Source organism: Dermochelys coriacea, chromosome 8 (assembly GCF_009764565.3).
Source record: "Dermochelys coriacea isolate rDerCor1 chromosome 8, rDerCor1.pri.v4, whole genome shotgun sequence".
Classification (NCBI taxonomy): domain Eukaryota; kingdom Metazoa; phylum Chordata; order Testudines; family Dermochelyidae; genus Dermochelys; species Dermochelys coriacea.
Window position 1 is genome coordinate 43791188 of NC_050075.1, and position 15741 is coordinate 43806928.

A 15741-nucleotide genomic window follows, 5' to 3' on the forward strand; every position below is an offset into this window, starting at 1 on the left:
GCACTGCTCCCAGTCACACTCAAGAGTGCTCACTAGCAGGCTAAGGATGGTCATGAATAATTAAACCCAAATGCGATGGGTAAGATGAACAACTGCAGGACTCTGAGACACTAGCCCTGCTCCAGGATTATGTTTGTTCTTGGAATCCAATTTTGTTACTAATTTGCATGGGTCTCCCATCATTAGGGCCAATTAACAGGGCTCTGCTCAGTCTCCCTGACACCCAGCCCCAGCCTTTTGCTTCTTTCCAACTCCTGGCCCTCCACCATTAGATCCCAATGGGAAGCAATGTGATGTCACAGCACGTTGTCATGGAAGTGTGTGGGGCGTGGCTGCAGTATAGCACAGCAAGTTCACAGATGACGCTAAGATGCGGGGGAGAGGTAGATACGCTGGAGGGTAGGGATAGGGTCCAGAGTGACCTAGACAAATTGGAGGATTGGGCCAAAAGAAATCTGATGAGGTTAAACAAGGACAAGTGCAGACTCCTGCACTTAGGATGGAAGAATCCCATGCATCACTACAGGCTGGGGACCGACAGGCTAAGCAGTAGTTCTTCAGAAAAGGACCTGGGGATTACAGTGGATGAGAAGCTGGATAGGAGTCAGCAGTGTGCCCTTGTTGCCAAGAATGTTAACGGCATATTGGACTGCATTAGTAGGAGCACTGGCAGCAGATCGGGGAAGTGATTATTCCCCTCTATTCGGCACTGGTGAGGCCACATCTGGAGTATTGCGTCCAGTTTCCCTCTCCCTCCCCCCCCCACTACAGAAAGGATGTCGACAAATTGGAGAGTCCGACGGAGGGCAAGGAAAATGATCAGGGGGCTGGGGCACATGACTTACGAGGAGAGGCTGAGGGAACTGGGCTTGTTTAGTCTGCAGAAGAGAAGAGTGAGGGGGGATTTGATAGCAGCCTTCAACTACCTGAAGGGGGGTTCCAAAGAGGATGGAGCTAGGCTGTTCTCAGTGGTGACAGATGACAGAACAAGGAGCCATGGTCTCAAGTTGCAGTGGGGGAGGTCTAGGTTGGATATTAGGAAACACTATTTCATTAGGAGGGTGGTGAAGCACTGGAATGGGATACCTAGGGAGGTGGTGGAATCTCCAACCTTAGAGGTTTTTAAGGCGTGGCTTGACAAAGCCCTGGCTGGGATGATTTATTGGTGTTGGTCCTGCTTTGAGCAGGGGGTTGGACTAGATGACCTCCTGAGGTCTCATCCAACCCTAATCTTCTATGATTCTATGACTGGGATGAAGGCTAAAAATGTCCCTTACCTTCAGGGGAGACATTTTCTTGTTTCCTTTCCAGCCGCATTTGCTTTCTCCACACTGGCTGAGAAACAACTGGAATCACATGCCCAGGTGCTCCAACCGCCCTGGAACAATCACAGATCAACCCAGGAGCATAGCTCCAGCCCCAGCCAGCTTCACACACCCACCCAGCGCCTGCTCTACTCACAGCTGGACCATTTCAGATGGCTGTTTCTGAACACCCCTCCCAGAAGGGGCGACTCAGGACTGGCAGTGGGCCGATGCTCTGATGGCATTCCTAGGAATACCACCAGCACCAGAGTCAACATCCAGGATGGCGACAGTCATGCTACTGACTCAGAGGGAATGTATCTGAGCACACAACAATGCACACCTCGGAAGCGCCTGCCAGACTCATGGCTCTTGGAAAACTCAAGACCTCAGAGGCACCTGCTGCAGGAAAGAGACTTGACCCACAGCATGCAAGAGTCAGACTTAGGGGCTTCCATGCCAGCCCATACTGGTTTGTCCTGTTGCAAATCGTAACTGATTTAATAGCCAGGCTGCAAAGACCAAGGGACAAAATAGCCTGGGGAGTTGCACAGCAGAGACATATTTACTAACCTGCTGCAGGTTGAGCGTAACTTCTGCAGCTCTGTCTCTTCACTGGGCCCCTATGTTTTGGGTGATGGAGGTTTGACATCTGAAATCAGCCAAGCACCCACTTAACTCTTGTCCTGCTTCCCATCTTTAACAGATCTGCACATTGCAATTCTATTGCTTAAAATGCATTAAGTTCCTAAAGCCAGATCCCAGCCCCAGGGGCTGCTCTCAGCTATAACAGCCCCAGAGGGGATCCCCAGAGCGCAGCATAGTCTGGTCACAGTCTTTTCCCTCCATGGCACATCCCTTTTGCTGGGCTGCTGAGAAGCCAGAACCAGGTAAAGAATTAGGGAGGGCAATTGAAGCCAGCTTCTGTCCCCTTTGCACCACTGATGGAGCAAAATGTAAAACTTAGCCCTTGAATCTTATTTCTTCCTTTAGATTTTCCATGGCTGATTCAGACATGGCCCCTGCTTCAGCTATAGCTGCTTTCAGAGTCTGGTAAAGCGATGGCCTTTGTACAGACATTGCTGCAGCTACGGGTTAGCAGGGAATTCAACCCATTCTGAATGCTACTGGCAGGGAACAGGGCTGTATACAGCACTGAGTGGCCTCTGGCATCCAGGAGGTCAGACCAAATCAGGGGTGGCCAATCGGTGGCTCCGGAGCCACATGCGGATCGTCAGAAGTTAATATGCGGCTCCTTGTATAGGCACCGGCTCCGGGGCTGGAGCCACAGGGGCCAACTTTCCAATGTGCCGGGGGTGCTCACTGCTCAAGCCCTGGCTCTGCCACAGGCCCTGCCCCCACTCCACCCCTTCCTGCCCCCTCCCCTGAGTCGGCAGTATCCTGGCTTCTCCCCCATCCCCTGCAGAGCCTCCTGCACAACACAAAACCGCTGACTGGGAGGTGTGGGGAGGGAGGGGAAGGTGCTGATCAGCGGGGCTGCCAGTGGGTGGGAGGTGCTCAGAGCGGGGTGGGGGAGCTCATGGGGGGCTGCTGACGTATTACTGTAGCTCTTTGGCAATCTACATTGTTAAATTCTGGCTCCTTCTCAGGCTCAGGGTGGCCACCCCTGGACTAGATGATCAAGTGCTCCCTTCTGGCCTTTAGCTCCATGGCTCAGGGCTAGGGAATGTCCGGGGGGAGTGAGTTTTCCAGGTATATCACTCACTCACTTTGAGGAGGAGAGACAGTGGTCTCAGCTCACAGCTGCCCAGCAGGAGCTGTCTGTACTCCAGGGTCCACCCCAACCAGCAGACATAAGACCTTTGCTGCACTAGCCCCCTCATCAGCCTGCGAAAAGTGACCAATGAAAGAACGGAAAGTGGGCTTTGTGCCCTTTGTTGTGATTTCTTCTCGCTGATGCAAAGATTCTGGCAAATAAGTAGGTGCCCATTTGGAAGCGGTCTATTTGGTAACAGATCTGCACACACCTTAAGCGGGGCTGAAGTGTTGCTGAGGCCTTGGGCTGACCCCTTGCGCCAGGTGTCTGTCACTCAACCTGAAACACACTCCAGGCCGCCCGCGCAGGTGGGAATTGGATCCACTGCCCCTCAGGTTCAGGGAGGTGAGTCAGCAAGGGGTCCCCAGGTCTCCACCAGGGAGGTCTGCTAGACTCCAGCAGTATTCAGGAGCAGGTTTTGTTGCATCTGGGGCTCTGTAACTTGCACAAGAACCTCCCTCCAGCATCCAAACGCCTGGAGAAGAGGAAGAATTTTAAAAAACCAAATTCCAAACCAGAGTTCTGTATTTAGCAGCCAGATTTCCAGTGCAGGATGCGGCAATGATGTAATGTTCCACTTCCAGAATCCAGCAACGCTCTGCCAGCTGTCTGCACAGAAGCTCAGTGTTCCCTCCAAAAGGGGAAATGAAGACACTCAGAAAACACTACAATGTGTTTTTTATTGCACAGAGTGCAGCAATAAAGAACTCCACGTTCCCTCCCCTTAGCCAGACTCATAATCAGCAGCACAGACAAGATATATAAGAGACAGCTGCTGGAATTGGCAACAGCAATACCTGCCCACGGTGCAATGAACCTCACAAAAGGTAAACCTCGCGATCCATGTAAACTCTCTGATTGGCAATGGTGGGCAAAGAGGAGGGAAGCGCCTTACTCCCTGCAGTCTGCACTTGCAATGCCCTTGGATGTCACATGTTGCAATTAATCAACAGGTAAAGGGTGTGGCTCCGGGATGGACACGCTCAACTTCCAAACTAACCTTCTGCAACATCTGATTGCTCATCTTTCAAACACCACCACAGTCTTCAGAGAAAGATGCCATTGCCTTTGACCACAGATCCCCTGGCTGTGAAATTAATCCTGGGGCCTCAGCTGGATCACACTTACAGGTGCCTGATGAGCAGAGCTGGTGTGGCCAGCTCCCTATCAGGCAGGATACTGCCCCTGACTCAGCAGAGAGGGCAGCCTTGGGCACGACACCTCTCCTGATGCAGCAAAACCTTCCTGGGATAGAACTGTGGCAGCCTCTAACAACATCTCTGCTCAGCACAGCCCCTGCAGGTCAGCGAGGAGCCCATTTTAGGGGGTGATGCAGAGGGAATGGAAGAGCTGGACATCACAGCAGCCAAACCTCGATCTAAGAGGCTGCACTTCAGGCCTGGTGGAGAGAAGGTTTCTTTCAGGAATCTCCTGAAGTGATACCTGAACCCCCTTCATCTACAACATTTCTCACTGAGCCCCACCAGCACAGGGAGGCTGCCGGCTTTCCTGGGTCCAATTCCCCAGCAAACTCTTGTGGCAGCTGCTCTGTTCAGAGCTAGGGAATCCCTAGAGCCACACAACTAGCTTGGTGATGGAAAAGGGAAAGTCATCCAAACCCCAGCTCCCCTATCAATGATCTGTTACAACATGATCAGAAAGGGAGGGACCCGTCCCCGTGCCAACCAAGGGGTAGTGATAGCAAGGGCAGATCAACAACATACATAGTACCAGCTCCTCTGTAAAGGAGGCATTATCCCTATTTTATCTATGGGGAAACTGAGGCACAGAGCAAGGGAACAACTTGCCCACTGTCAGAGAGCTGGGGCAGAAAGTCTATATCTCCTGACTCTTAGCTCCTTCCTGTAAACCCCAGCATACTCCCTGACAGATGTAATGGCTCCAAGTCTCCTGCTCTGGTTGCTGACATGCTCCCAGCTGGCACAGGCTGTCGTAGCCCTTCCCCAGCCCCACTACCAAGCCCTGCTCTATTCTGGACAGAGACGTATTCCCCAAGGCCTCTCTGCCCTGCCAAGGCCGTGTAGGAGTGGTCACAGAAAGACAGACAGCTTCACCCAGCTGAATGAATCAGGCCTTTGTCTGGAGTCTTGGTTCCCTGGAAGCTCAGCTCCCTGAGTCACTGCTCCCTGTCCTCCAACAGCGGGTGGATCCCTACCAGGAGAGTTATGGCTCCCCTGATGAAGGAGGGGGTGGGGGACACAGGGTAGCGCTAGCATTTCTGCACTTCCAAGGGAGAGCCAGGAAAACTTTGTGGGGCTGCCCCAGAACTGAGACCCAATCCACAACTCATGGCACGGGCTGGACCGACGAGCAGGCAAAGCACTGCCTCTGCTGGGCTCAGAGACCAGTGAGTATGCTCTGGATGGCAGCCTGGCACCCTCACTGCCAGCTTTCAACACTTCAGCTTAGAGAGCACAGGACAGCAGATGGGATGCTTTCACCTCCCTCCCAGCCCAGCCTGGATCAGTCCCCACTCATCATACTCGACAATGGCCCCATCCCTCCCTGGGCCTCACATTAGGAAAAACAGGGCACCCCATGGGTCGGCCAGAAACCCGCCTGGCCCCTTACCTGTCCGCGGGCTAGCCTGAGCCCTCCCTGCCTCTCGCCTGGGGCTGGCTTGAGGTCCCCCTACCCCTGCCAGTGTAGGGCCAGCCCAAGGCCCCCCACTGCCCACCAGCACACAGGGCCCCCCTCTCCCTAGCTCTCCCTGCCTCCCACCTGCTCGGGGCCGGCCCAAGGTCCCCATCCCTCCCAGCACACGGGGCCAGCCCAAGGCCCTCTACTGCCTGCCCACAGTCCCTCTCCCCATGGTGGCCTCGTCCCAGACCCCTGCTGCCTGCCCATGTACAGGGCCAGCTGGCCCAATCCGCTCTCCCTAGCCTCCCCTCCATCACAAGGCTGGCATTGCTGCTCGTCCCCATCTCACATGTTCCTCTGTGCCCCACCAGAGGCCACATCCCACTTTTTTGGCAAAACTGGGCATTTGTCCTGTTTGCTCTTGCCAACTGATCATCAGGATAGTTCAGTTGTTTGAGCATTGGCCTGCTAAACACAGGGTTGTGAGTTCAATCCTTGAGGGGGCCATTTAGGGATCGGGGGCAAAAATTGAGGATTGGTCCTGCTTTGAGCAGGGGGTTGGACTTGATGACCTCCTGAGGTCCCTTCCAACCCTAATATTCTATGATTCTTTGACACTTCCTGGGACAAACTCCCTGCTGGTGGCAGTCCACTGATGCCAACAGGCACATGCCAGGCCCAAGAGCTTTAGAACCCTTTTGATCTCATTAAAGATGGGGCTTACAGGCAGCTGAGAAACCACTGCAGCCTGGTACCCAAGCTCTCTCCCCTGTGGGGCTGGCGTTTCCAGGGCTATAGGGCCTCTGCCTGTTTCTGGTCCAAAAGGGAATGATCTGGAAATGGTGCCCACCCTTCCTCCCCCAGGCTCAGAGACCCACACTGCTGCTGCTCTACAAATGAGCCAGTAGGGCTAGTGCCTCCCACCCTCTCCAAGCCTCAAACCAAGAGTTGTGGGTATGCGACACCCAGAGGGCCTCTCTGCAGGGGCACAAGCAGCTGCCTGCCTCCCAGCAAGCTGGCATGTCGGAATCTGAGCACATGCACTTCGGTCTCTCAGCTCACCCCATCCGTGCCACACCTAAGTGTGCACCATGCACGGGGGACACCGTCAAGTCTCTGCCTGCACGAGCATGAAGCTCTCTGGGAGCGTGCCTATGGCCAGGACAGAGGAGGCTCTGCACACGAGCTGCTCTGCGCCTCAGCTCTCAAGAGCTCCCTACCACTCCTGTTGGGGGGCTCCCACGGGTGCTATCCAGCAGGGATCAAGGGAGCAGCCTGGCCCAGTGAGGCAGGGATCAGACTGCATTTCCCTCTCTGCCCCAGGAATGGCACCTCCCAGAGGTGCCATGACAGCAGAGGCAATCCGCGCACTGCTCAGTTCTTCACTTTGCCGGAATGTGCTGCTTGTGGTGGCTGCATTGAGAGCACCTCGCCTGCTGCAGGCTTCACTCCCACCTCTTCCAGGTGTCTCTGCGCTCCAACAACCCAGCTTCAAGCACTGACTGTGGACTAGAGTCAGGGCAAAAACACAGAAGCGGCTGCCAAAACCTCCTGCAAACCATCTCAGAAAAAAAAAAAGACGTAAAAGTCGCCAGCCCCTCTGGGGTCACGCTGCAATGCTCAGGGCAGCAGGGTAAAGTCCCTCTCCCAGCTTCTTCACTGGGAGGCTCCTTCTGCCCAAGTGGGAATGCTGCGTATGCAGGGCGTTTCCCATGTCCCCCTCTGTCCTGGACAATAGCAAAGAGAGCACAGCTGTGTGGCCAAGAGCTACTTGCTCATCTGAGCATCACGTAAGGAGGATCTGCTTGGATTGGTTCCTGCTCTAATGAGCAGGCCTAGGTCAGCCAGTGAGGGACAAGAAACACAACAAAAATCAGGCCATCTGTCCGTAAAGACCCTCCTGCTGACACTGCCTGCCCCCATCTTCTTGCTGCTGAGAAACAGTAGCACATCTGTGCCTGGCTGCAGCTGTGGGAAGCTACTGGTACGGGTCAGACACACTCCCGCCGAGCATGAGCCTCCAGGACCATCAAGGGAACTATTTCAAAGAGCAACACACACAGTTTGCAACCATTCTGAGTGCATCCATCTGCAGCACTGCGCTTGGAAGAGACCATCTCCCATAGCTAACAATGTCATTACCAGGCCACAGGTCTGCGAGCAGCAATTGACAGAGTAGCTGTCCAACCAGCAGAACACAGAGCAGAGAAAACAGCAGGAAGAGCTACACCGAATAGGTCTGAAGCTACACTGAGAGGAGCAGGTGGCAGGTGCTTACTCACAACACCTGCAAGTGTGGTCTGGTCCATCGCTACCAGTCCTCCCCTCGATGAAGGATGGGGGCATGTATCTGGGGCATGGCGCTGTGCATAGCACAAGCAGTCCTCAGCCACACACAGCATGCAGCATGGCAGGGCTGCAGTAGACCATCCCAAGTAACACACAAAGAACAAGGACAATGAAGAAACGGGGATCAAACCCACCAGCACGGCACAGTTCTCTGCCATTCAGAAGCAGAGTGGCTGGCAATGCAGCACCTCATGGACACTCAGCTAAGAGGCAGTGTCTAGTTTCCTGTGAGGCTCCAGGTATTAATCTAATTTTCCAGCTGGTTTCACAGAGGTGCTAAGAGGTAGCAGGCCTTGCCTGGGAAGGGGAGAGGAGGGCTACACTCAGCCACTGTCCGGCATTATGCCAGTCACTAGACACACAGATCCCACGGATTGCTAGCGGGGGAGCTGGGTTTCCTTGTGATCAGCTGGCAGGGCACATGGAGACACTGTCTGACTGGACAGACAGACAGACACACACACACAAACTCCCCTGCCTTTGCTCACCAGGGCTCTCAGTCTCACAGATGGGGAGCCCATCCAATTCACCCCCTCAAGGACATACCAGGGAACATATCGTCCTGGGGCTCCTGAGAAAGCCTTTTGTTTCAGCATGCACACATCCCTTCCCAGCCAACAGCTACATCCAGTGCACTCTGGCATATGCTAGCCCAGCTAGGAGTAAGCCACACACATCTGTGCTGCACAAGTGCTCAGACAGCTACACTCCACAACCCTCCCCAGTGATGAGAAGCAGGAGGTGCCTGGCAAAACATCGCAGACCACTTCCAGACACTCAAACTCATGCTACACATGGGCCTGTCTTGGCTCCAGCCAGCACCCAGTCTGACCCCATCAGTTAGCCTAGCAGAAGGCTTGGGAGCCCCTTCTTTTCTCCAGCTTTGCCTCCCATAGCTTGGTTCAGCCACACCACTTCTCCCACGTCCACACTATGGACGGTTCCACCTTCAGCGTATGGCCAGATCCCCTCTCCACCACCTCACTGTCCTCTCAAATGCTCGGGTCTCGCCCGGCTCTCCTCTCAACTGCGCCTCTTGGCCAGTCCTTTCCTGGCCCTCCCCCCACAGCTGTTTGTGCCCCAAACCTTGGAATGCTATTGTGACCCACAGCTCAGCTGCCATCTTTCACAAAGACCAGCTACAGAAAGTAACTCAGGCCACAGCCAGCAATGGAGAAATTCTGAAGAACTTGGGCAAAGACAACCAATTTAAATTGGGAGGGGGGAAGGGGGGAATGGAGGTTTTCCCCAGCAAATTCTGCCATGCCACAGAAGGTTTCAAAGGCTCTTTCTGCCTTCATCACCGCCTCACATAGGCTTTCTCCCTCTCCAGGCAGGCTCCCACAGAGTCAAACCCCACTCTCTTTACTCCCATGAGTAAGAGAGGCAACAAGTCAGTTACCTTATGGGGCCAGGTTCCTAGCTGCCATTCAAAAGCAAGTCATAAAAAGCCAAAAAGCACAGCAAGCAACTGGCATGTGAATTTGAGTCCAAGATGGAGCGTGACAGGTGTGACTAAGTGAGGAGTTTCAGAGCGGTAGCCGTGTTAGTCTTTATCAGCAAAAACAACGAGGAGTCCTTGTGGCACCTTAGAGACTAACAAATTTATTTGGGCATAAGCTTTCATGGGCTATACAGTAGGGAGGTATAAATACACAGCATATGAAAAGATGGGAGTTGCCTTACCAAGTGTGGGGGGGTCAGTACTAACGAGCCAATTCAATTAAGGTGAAAGTGGGCTATTCTCAACAATTGACAATAAGGGGTAGAGGAGTGTTACCCATCATGGACCGCACTTCAGGAAGCGGTATGCCATGCAGGGATATTTATGGCTGAGGACTGCTAAGAGGAAAAATGCCGACTACAGGATTATCAGATGAAATTCATGTTAGTGAAGGAAACCTGTCTGCCGAGAGATTGTTCCAAGAGCCCCACCCCAAGAGATGAAGAGACTCGTTCCTTCATTATCCTGCCAACCCTCAGGCCAGGCAGCCACCCTTCTCATAAGGCACAAGGGCAGGAGACTAGAGAGGATGGGCCAGAAAGGAGGGTAGTGTCAGGGCATGCAGCTCCTCAGGATGGGAAGTGAAAGGGATTAGTTAGTCCTCCCAGCTTCACCACAAAGAGACAGCCATCTTAACCTGGGTCCGTGGAAAGCTTGATTTCCTCTGTGCATTTCCACCACTGGACTCTACTCTGTGCTAAATAACACTCTTGGTGAACTACTGAAGGGGACTGTCGCCTTGAGGGGGTTTCCATTGGAGACTGGAGTTGGTCCTCACTAAGGAAAAGACACTTATGTGCCCGTCTTCTTACAATCATAGAACCAGAGGGTTAAAAGGGTCAGAGGTCTAACCCCCTAAAAGATGCAGGAGTTTTTTTGTCTAAATCATCCAAGACAGGTGACTATCCACCCCCATTATGAAATCCTCAAGTGAAGAAGCTTCCACAACCTGTCTGAGATTCAATGGATTCATTTTGACTGGCCAGTCCGAAGATTAAAAAGAATATCCTCCAATCCATGCCCATCACCTTGCCATGGCTCAAATGTGGGAAGCAACAGGTGAAACCCAATATAAGGGCCACACAAAAATTAGCCATTGCCAGAACTGGACAGAGCTGTGGGATTCCTTCCTTTAGTGTAAAGGACTCTGTCTGTAACCTTGGGCCCACACCTCTCCATTCCTGATGTAAACAGCAGCATTCAACTGTAGAAAGGGAAAGGGAGGTCAGATCCACATGGCACATAAGGACGAAGATGAGCAACAACCCTGAAAGAGAGGGAAGCCTTTGAAGTGTGTCTGGCAATAATTCAAAGAGTTCTAGGCCTAGAAGAGATGGAGATAATAGTTGAAAATGGGACCCAGTAACAGGCTGCGTTGAAAACAAAACCAACAAAAACACCAGGCAGCTGAGAACCTTATCTGATACTTCCATTCACAGCAGAACATCCAACAAAGCCACTGCACATGGAAGATTACAAGCCCCTAGTTTTCTTCCACTGCCAATACCTGTGTCCCATTGGTCAGAGCCTCCAGCATGATCTATGGACTCATGCCTTCTTCAATACTTTGTTGGGAAATTCAAAGCTTCCCCACATTTGTAGGTCTACCTGACCCACCCTCTGGTGTCTCAGGATGGCTGGGCTTTCCTCCCTATCTCCTTTTGGAAATCATAGAAATGGGAGATGGAAGAGACTTATTAGGTCAAGTTGTCCCTCCCCTGTGGGCAAAGGGCACTGTCCTACCGAATATCCTCCAGGGCTCCAGTATTAGGTGAACTACACTACTGGCCTCCATCCCTTGCTTTCAGATTGCTCAGTGTCCTAACAGACCCTCAATTAGGAAATCTTTCCTGACATTTAGCTGCATTACACTCTCACCCCTACTTCCTCAGACTTTTCTAAACAATTCTTCTTCCTCCTTCTCATCTCCAGCCTTCACGTATTTGTTGGCTGTTATGTCTCCCACTTCTTTGTGCAGCCAAGACATACATAGTTAGTTCTTTACCAGTAATTCAATCCCTCCAGCCCCAGAGTCACTGTTGTTGCTCTCTCTCTGAAATCCCTCCAAGACCTGCACAAAGCATTCTCGCAGAGTAGTCTCACCCACAGAGAGGAGAACTATCACCTCCGTGGGAATCAATCAGGAATGGCTCCAAGCGAGTTCTTCCAGCCTACCAGAACACCACTGTGAGTGGGATCAGAATCAGGATCTCGCTACGCAGCCTAAAATTGCTCTGGCCTTTTTTGGCAGCCACGTTGCTTGTCTGATTTGTGCTCCATTACCACCCCAATGTCTCTACATCGTGTTCCAGATTTCCCACTCCTACTGAATAGCTGTCTTCCAGATTATTTTGCCCCAGATGCTTTAGCTAGCATTTCATTTTATTTCCTGTCCAACAACACTAGCACTCTGCATTAATGCATTCTGCTTTTTTGCTACGCTTGTCTATTCCCTTCAATCTTTAATTAACTTTGTGCACTCTTCTTCCAGTTCATCTGGGAATTCTTCACCCATTTTCCTCCTGTCCTGGGGAATCTATTGCAGTTGCCCATTGCAATTTCTCTTTTATTTGACATTTGGCTGTCATACCCTCTTTATTAAATTGTATCATACTTGTTCTGAAACTTGGACACTTCTTGTTCTAATGTGTTGTGTAGCACTGCTGTGAGCTGTTAAGCATTTGACTCACTCGACCCCAGAAGTAGGTGCATTTCAGTAATGGATTCACTTGATAGGTATAGCTACTATGCTGTAAATTCTGTGATGTGTTGTGAGATTCTTTGGGATGAAAGATGTTGCACAATACAAAAAAAAAAAATACTCCATTTAATGTCGAAGGCTAGTGATATACAGCACCAGCCTTCTCCCACGGCACCCACATACGCTAGCATTCCAGTTCAAATAACGAGCCCAGCAGGTTTCAGCTATGTGCACTAGGACAAACTCCATCAGCTACAAACACTTCCAGATACTACAGGGGCAAACTGCTGCTAGTTCCTCTGGGGTAGATGTAGAGCATCTTCCATCTGCAGTGTGATTTGCAGGCGGGAGGCCCATGCCAGGCTTTGAACCTCAGAGAGGAAGCTCCAGCTTTACACCCTTCCAATCAACATCACACACTGCCAAGTCTAAGCCCAAGAGATCCACTGCCTTCTTGCTTTAGGGCAGACCATGTGATGCAATGAGCTGCCCTCCATCATGACAGCCCAAACAAGGAGCAGTCATTGTAACAGTATGAAAAATAAAGTCCTTTCCCAATGAGGCCATTTCCTTTTTCCTCTCCAGCTGTTCAGAGAAAGGGGCATTCAAAAAAGCTTGGAGCCTCTCAGCAGCACACCAGGAGAGTGCCTGATAAAAGCCTGATGGGAGACTCACAGACTGCTGCACCACGCAGCAGATATGCAGATATACAGAGCCTGGTGCTTTAGTTTGCTAATGTGGATTGCGTTCACAGACACCGACTTGGAGGGGAACCCCCCAGACACTCAGTTCCTGAGCCTCCACAAACCCACTCCCTAGCAGGGCCCCCCCCAAGGACTCCTGAGGACTGAGGGGGGGCAGAATCTTTTGTAGATTTCTAGTCTTCTTTGCAGTGGCTTTGGGTGGGGCAGTTGCACTGATCAGATCATAGAAGCAGACTGCATGTCACCCACACGTCTGTCTGAGGCAATTCCAGTGTGCCCGTCACCACTGTATCTAGGCACCATCCCATGTCGTCTGTGGTGAATCGAATTGACTTCACTGAGTGGAAGTTTTCTATTGGGACTTCAATGGGAGTTTTCTACTGGCTTCAATGAGAGCGGAATCTGGACCTCAGCTTGCGCCTCTATTTTAAAAGCTTTTTGTATAAGAAGTCTAACACCTCCTCCCCCCAATTCTACAAACTCTCATGCATGCAGATCGAGTGCCTCACATGTGTAAGCGTTTGCCAGGTCAGGCATAATATAAATGTAAAATGCACTGTCCTGGCGCAGTGTAACTAATGTAGGAATCCATATGTAAGAATGAAGAATGCTGTCACAAGATGCTATCTATGTTTATCTAAAGTGCTAGTCAGAACTGTCCGATATTGTTTTGTATTACAGAAGGAGCATGGGACCATGTAATTAAAGAGACATCATGAATCTGAAACTTACTCTACTCCAAAGAAGAAGTTTAAGCTTGTGTTGGTACCACACCAGCCTTGCGTACCCTGCCAGCCTTTGTGGCTTTATCATCACATTTTCCTTTGTGGCTTTATCATCATATTTTCTTTTTTCTAAAGGAAGCTTCTCCCCCTCCAGCTGCTGCATGAGACCCACACAAACAAGAGGGAAAATCTAATTGCTCCGGTCCTGAGCCTGTACTCATAGGACTCCCTGCAGTACAAGGGCAGCACCACTTTTCAGGATTGGGGCCTAACACCACACCAGGGAAACAGCAGAACTGAGCATACAGAGTGCTGTCAATCACACAAAAGAGCAAACAATAGAGGAAAACGTTTTCCCCACCTACTCCCTTGCAATGACAGTCATCTCAAGAGCCCCAACAAAATACAAGCAAGAAAAATTCACACTGAGATGTTTCAGAGTAGCAGCCGTGTTAGTCTGTATTCGCAAAAAGAAAAGGAGTACTTGTGGCACCTTAGAGACTAACAAATTTATTAGAGCATAAGCTTTCGTGAGCTACAGTTGCATCCGATGAAGTGAGCTGTAGCTCACGAAAGCTTCCACACTGAGATGTGGTTCTTTTAAATTGGCACAGCACCCTGTATCTAAGTGTCTACACACCCAAGGGGGAGGACTACAGAGGTACGGCCATTCTGAACCTGGGCGTTTCCTGATGCCCGGGGCCTTGGCAGTGCAGCATTAGCATTCGGTCCATGGCACTTTCTGTATTTCATAGCGTATTTCCCAGCACTCAGGGAATGGTGAAAGGTTCACCATTCTGCCCACAAGCTCAGGACCCATTCTGTCTTATTTAATCATCTGTGCGAGTGTCCAAACAAGAACATTCCAGCCCCAGGCACAGCTCCTCTCCCCCTCTTGCTGCAGACAGGACCCAGATTAGCAGAGTTAAAAATACACAAAACTAGTTCAGAGGAAACAATGACAGGCAAAGACGGAGAGCTCAGAGTCAGGCTGTGACCCGGCCTTTCCTAACAGTGTGTCTGGACTAGGATGAGAGGAGTAGGATTTTAGATCACATTGCTAGCACCTTCTAACAAAATTTCAAGTCTAACCCAGGCTCATCCCACAGGTCAGCTCGACCAGCTAGCGCGTGTGGGGATACAACTTGCCTTGTCTACCTTCATCTGTTAGAATGTGGTTGCTAACATGCTCTAGAAATCTACCTTTCCCCTTCACCAGGACAAGCCCTAAATCTCTCACTCTCTCAGGGGCTTCCTTCCTGCAGGCAACAGCCCACCCTTCAAAAGAGAAGCCAGCTATGTTGCTCCTGTTCAGCAGCGGATGCCAAAATTATCAACCTGCACTTCTGTTTAACCACCTGAATCTTCAATTCCCTGTGCCTCGGTGGGGGCCCAATCCCAAATCCAGGGAGTCCATGGAGAGCTTCCCACAGATGCCCATGAGAGCTGAATCAAGCCCTCCAGGAGACAGTGACTTCTTCAGGCAGCTGGGACCCAATTTTCCATTGCCCTGGCACTGTTTTGCACTGGGATGAATGTCAAATGTAAATAGTTACCACTCCAACTGAAAAGTAGTACTTGTGGCACCTTAGAGACTAACAAATTTACTAGAGCAGCTATAATAATAATGCTCTAATAAATTTGTTAGTCTCTAAGGTGCCACAAGTACTCCTTTTCTTTTTGCGAACACAGACTAACACGGCTGCTACTCTGAAACCACTCCAACTGAGTAACATTTTGTACCTACTGTGTACCTGCTTCAGCTCAGGCATCTGGCAATGTCAGTTACTTTTCATAGATACCAAGGTCAGAAGGGACCATTATGATCATCTAGTCCGACCTCCTGCACAATGCAGGCCACAGAATCTCACCCACCCAATTCTGCAAAAAAAACCTCTCACCTATGTCTGAGCTATTGAAGTCCTCAAATCGTGGTTTAAAGACTTCAAGGAGCAGAGAATCCTCCAGCAAGTGACCTGTGCCCCATGCTACAGAGGAAGGCGAAAAACCTCCAGGGCCTCTTCCAATCTGCCCTGGAGGAAAATTCCTTCCCGACCCCAAATATGGCGATCAGCT

At 51.1% G+C, this 15741-nt stretch overlaps 1 protein-coding gene across 2 annotated transcripts in view; it reads right to left on the minus strand.

Moving 5' to 3' along the window:
* Positions 1 to 15741, minus strand: part of LOC119859875 (cysteine-rich protein 2) — a 59464-nt gene that overhangs the window by 30953 nt on the left and 12770 nt on the right. The window contains exons 1-2 of one of the 2 annotated variants that reach the window (XM_043520250.1): positions 10244 to 10248; positions 34 to 40 (exon numbers count right to left, since the gene is read on the minus strand). The exons of the other annotated variant lie outside the window; for it this stretch is intronic. The gene's annotated coding sequence lies outside the window, so the exon portion shown is untranslated. Of the gene's footprint in view, positions 1 to 33; positions 41 to 10243; positions 10249 to 15741 lie in introns of those variants that run through there. 2 annotated transcript variants of the gene reach the window in all.